Raw genomic sequence first — 6010 nt, forward strand, 5'->3', positions numbered from 1 at the left:
TTGAATTGGCTATGATGTAAACGTAAAGAGTGTGTTAGCAGTAAAGTACAGAGGACTCGGGAAAGATTGTATAAACAATGAAGAATATAATTATATAACACAAAAAAATAATTTAAAAAATAAATTATTGATTAAATTCCTCATCTATTGTTAATGAGTGTTTTTCGCTGTAGTAGCATGCGAACAATGTAAAAATTTACAATAATTTCAATGGCCCTTCCAGTGTATGCTATTTAAATTATTGTTTTTCATTCTAATATACACATAAATAATATTGTCACAAATAGCACAAATAGTTACCCGACTTTAGACACCATTCGGTCGTACAATCACCCGCCGATGGTTGCTCCGGCGTTTCTGTAATGTCTTTATATACATATATATATATATATATAAATATATATATATATATATATATATATATATATATATATATATATATATATATATATATATATATATATATATATATATATATATATATATATCAAATAAAACCCATCTAACAATAAAAAAGATGTTAAAATTGATTGAAATCCCTCTAAAAATATCTCACAGCAAAATATTTTTAGTATTTAGGGGGATTTCAATCAATTTTGACTTTTTTTATTGTTAGATTGGCTTTATTTGCTTTGTATATATATATATATATATATATATATATATATATATATATATATATATATATATATATATATATATATATATGTATATATATATATATATGATTTTCAAGTAAACATAGCCAGATTTTAAATAAGATTTAAGTTAGAGCAGTAAAACACCTACGGAAAAATGGCGGCGGTGCGATATTATCGTCAGTAGATCTTACAGGCGGTTTTTCCGTAGCCGGAGATGGAAGTACTTTAGCAGGCCCATCTGTTAAATGTATAATAATATTTAGTCATATAAAAGACGTACACATTATACTATTTAAATACTTACACATCTGTACTTATGAGACAACTTTTTAAGTATGCAAAGTCTTATTTAGTTAAAGTGCAATCAAAAAAAATTGTTAAAACTGTAAACATACCTTTAATTACTAAAGAATCTAATATTTGAAACATGTTTTAAAAAAAAATTATCATACGACCTGCACAGCCATCGCCGTCGCATGCAACTTCATTTCCTAAAACAGTTTTAATTTTGTTGACAAAGGTTTAATATTTGTTACAAATGTTACTAAGTATTAATAAGAAAAATAAACAACTCACGCCGATATTATTTTGCAATTTAATTTATTTTAAAATGTTAATTTAATATATCCTTGGTTTCCTTTAGTAAGAAAATAAATGTACTTATTATAGATATTTCACACGCTTTACATCTTTGATTACTTTGTTAGATAATATAAAGACATATAAAATAAGAGTTGCTTGTATTATTTTTTTTTCTGTTTTACTCACCATTTTGAGTATTGCTAGCTGCGTCTGGAAATAATTAGAACTATTATTAAACCCAAGATTAGTATTAGTAAGATATTTTAAAGTTACTTTCTAAAACTATTAACGAAAGATCATTATAAAAATGTATCGTTGATATCCTTATATATTTAATGTTTATATTGTACATATTTAATGTTTATATTGTACATATTTAATGTTTATATTGTACAGACATGTATTGTTGTCTGTGGTGGTGAACAGATGTTTTTACGACTCTAGTCTGACTGCAGATAATAGAATTAATAAACTTTGTAAATTAATTTTTACCCTTTGGTGAAGTGTCTTTGAAATAAGTAAAGATGAAAACTGCCATGATCATTTCGAGGAGGAAGATCAAAGAGATAACAACCAAAGGCTTTACGATGTTCATTTTGATGATAACTTTCGTAGATAAGATGGCCTTGATGTTAATGGGTTACATTCTTCTAAACTTGAATACATTTTTAAGATATAAGAGTTTTACAAGAGACATGGGCTATATAAAATAATATTTATAGCCATCTGCTTATGCACCTATTTCTGCATCTCTATCTGCAACTGAACCCGTACCATCTGCACCTGACCGACATCTGCACCTGCACCCACACCCATATCCATACCCACACCCACACCCTTACACGTACCCACTCCTTCACCAATACCTGCACCCACACCCACACCCACGAACGTACCAACAACCGCACCCACATCAACACCCACACCAACACCCACATCAACACCCACATCACACCCATACCCATACACGTACCCACACCCACACCCATACCCTTACCTGCACTCACACCCACACCCACACCCACACCCATACCGATACCCATACCCATACACGTACCCATACCCATGCCCACACCCACACCCATACACGTACCCGCACCCATACCCATACATGTACCCACACCTACACCCACACTCGTATAACACACATTTTAGTCCGATACTTTTAACTCATATATTCCTTCTTGAGATACAAGATCATATCAGTGTCTCAAGAGATAGCGTAGTTACCACACTGTTTAAACATGTAATACAATGGGTATTGAAGTTGTCGGGTTGTTTAAAAAATCATACCTATCTAGTCAGATTTTACACGTTTGTGATTGTAGGACACCCCAGAGTCCACTCAGCTCTATTTGTTAACTAGCATGATTGCAAGACACTTCTGAATACACAGGGTTGAAGTACATCCCCGTGTCTACCCAGCTGTAGTTGGGTGAGTGGTATGATATGTCTTGGCCTTCCCAGACTCCACTTATTTCTAATGGGAATCAACATGTATGTAGGTCTTATAGGTCTACCTATCTATATTTTGTAACTGCCATTGCAGTAAGTCACACCTGTCTACTCAGAACTAAAGGTTTACCGAGTCGGCGAATGCAAATCTGTTTTACATTGTGCTGAACCATAAACACAATTTCATGTGAACCATACATTCTATTTCAATTGAACCATAGATAGTATTTCATATGAACCATACATACAATTTCATATGAACCATAATTACTATTTCAGATGAAGCATAAACACAATTTCATGTGAACCATACATACTATTTCATATGAACCATACATACAATTTCATATGAACCATAATTACTATTTCAGATGAAGCATAAACACAATTTCATGTGAACCATACATACTATTTCATATGAACCATACATACAATTTCATATGAACCATAATTACTATTTCAGATGAAGCATAAACACAATTTCATGTGAACCATACATACTATTTCATATGAACCATACATACAATTTCATATGAACCATAATTACTATTTCAGATGAAGCATAAACACAATTTCATGTGAACCATACATACTATTTCATATGAACCATACATACAATTTCATATGAACCATAATTACTATTTCAGATGAAGCATAAACACAATTTCATGTGAACCATACATACTATTTCATATGAACCATAATTACTATTTCAGATGAAGCATAAACACAATTTCATGTGAAGCATACATACTATTTCATATGAACCATACATACAATTTCATATGAACAATAATTACTATTTCAGATGAAGCATAAACACTATTTCATATGAATCATAAATACTATTTCATATGAACGATAAATACTATTTTATATGAACCATAAATGATATTTTATGTGAACCATAAATACTATTTCATATGAAGCATAAATATTATTTCATATGAAGCATAAATACTATTTCATATGAAGCAAAATACTATTTTATATGAACCATAAATACTATTTTAATTTCATTTGCCGAAATTGAAAAAATACAAACACAAAATCTCTACTTTATCTGATGGTCATCTAGTTTAAAGATGAACTTAATTTGACTCAGAATACTTTTTTTTTACAAATCTAGTTAAATATAATTAAATGCTGATTCATCCATTGCGTTCGATTTGGCTGAGTATTGCCTATTGATTTGTTTATCGTGAAAATCTAGATTTTTAACTTAAACCTTACCTCTGCTACCTTGTAGTTGTTATGTACCTTCTACATTGCTATCCACGCCACGTTCATTAAGGGAAACAATTGACGCGCGATTTGAATTTCCGTTTCTTTATTTTATTGCAGGGGTCTCCAAACTACGGCCCGCGGACCGGATGCTGCCCGCGAGGTCCTCTCATCCGGCCCGCGGGGATCTTTTTGTGCACGGAAAAAAACATTTGTTGGTGATGGCTGGGGAACTTTGCCCAGAAAAATCAAAGACATGCCCAGAAGAAACTGGCCCCCGAACTGAAATTTGATAGTAAATGCGGCCCTCGGACTGAAAAGTTTGGAGACCCAAAATTTATTGTATTCCAGTGAAAAAAAAACTACGAGCATGATTATTCAACTGTAACTCAGCTGTAATCGCTTCATCAGAAAATGAGATGACTGAATTAAATGTTATGCTTTATAAATCTCTGTTTTGTTTTATTAAAAATATTTCTACTCGCATCTTACCGCTTCATTATCAGTGAGTCTGTTAGTCTGGAGACATTTATTTTATTTTCGTTGTATTTTTTTAAATTTCTTCGGAGTTAATATTAGCCGAAACGTTTAATGTGAGATATGGGAGTGATTTCCCCCTAAAATTTCTCGTACGATCTTATATAAGAGTAGGGAGTGGTACTTCCAGGTGTATAGAAATATTTATTTTTAAGACTTACTTTTTTTTTTTAAATCAAATAAAATCGCGCCGAAAAAAAAAATAATTGCGCACCAAATCAAGTGTGAGCATAAAAGACCATGAAATGTGTACTTTCTAAACTAAAAATTTCTTACATTTTTTGTGAAATCCGAAATAGCGTGAAGTACTACTTCCTATCGCCGGCTATCAATCATTCAAAATTTGAAGAAAAAACAACGAATAAGATCATTTACCTATGTATGAACATTTGCCTAGATAACTGAAATAATACTCAAGTGTTTTTGGCATTTTAGTGTTTTTAGAAACCATAAATAGAGTCAAGTATCAAATCTGGTTATTGAAAGTAAATCTAAATATAAAAGCAGTTGAAACAATTTTAAAAAAAGATGTTTTTACTTATTTGGAAAACTTCACCCGCGTAACTAAAATAGTTCTCAAATTATCGTTTTCCCTCGGAAATTATATATATATATATATATATATATATATATATATATATATATATATATATATATATATATATATATATATATATATACATATATACATATATATATATACATATATATATATATATGTACATATATATATATATATATATATATATATATATATATATATATATATATATATATATATATATATATATATATATATATATATATATATATATATATATATATATACATATATACATATATACATATATACATATACATATATACATATATATATATATACATATATATATATATATATGTATATATATATAAGTACATATATATATACATTCTGAATATAAATTCTGAATTTAGACATGTAAGGCTGATTAACTCGGGACAGTAACCATGGAGAAGATATAAGCAGTTTATCAGCCTCGATTAAAATCATTTATAATTATTAACAATCATTTACAATTTTAAATGTTTACATTTTGTCAGCCCTTCTTAGTAAACAAGACACATTTATCAGCATTTCTCTTCCCACCCCATTAGAAGCTAGCCTGTCCAATATAACTGACAAACTTTAACGTAACGTTACAAAAGTGCACAGGGATTGAAAAACACAAACACATAATATAGCATTTGTTTTTATTGCATTTGGCGTAGAAAAAAAGGTAGAACATTTAGTTTAGAAGAGTTCTCGAACTTGGTTAAATGTTTACATTTTCAATTGCTAGATTAATTATAATGTTAATATGTTTATTGGTTTGATGATTTGTAATAGTTCAACATACTAATTCAAAATATAAAAAAAAAAATTGTAATGCGATGTTTTGAGAGTGATGTTATTCGTTTTAAACAAAAGTAATGAACCTACTATAAAGATATATACGTACATGTATACATATATATATATATATATATATATATATATATATATATATATATATATATATATGTATATATGTATATATATATATATATAT

Source organism: Physella acuta, unplaced genomic scaffold (genome assembly GCF_028476545.2).
Source record: "Physella acuta isolate Inbredline_101_S28 unplaced genomic scaffold, ASM2847654v3 ptg001146l, whole genome shotgun sequence".
NCBI lineage: Eukaryota > Metazoa > Mollusca > Gastropoda > Physidae > Physella > Physella acuta.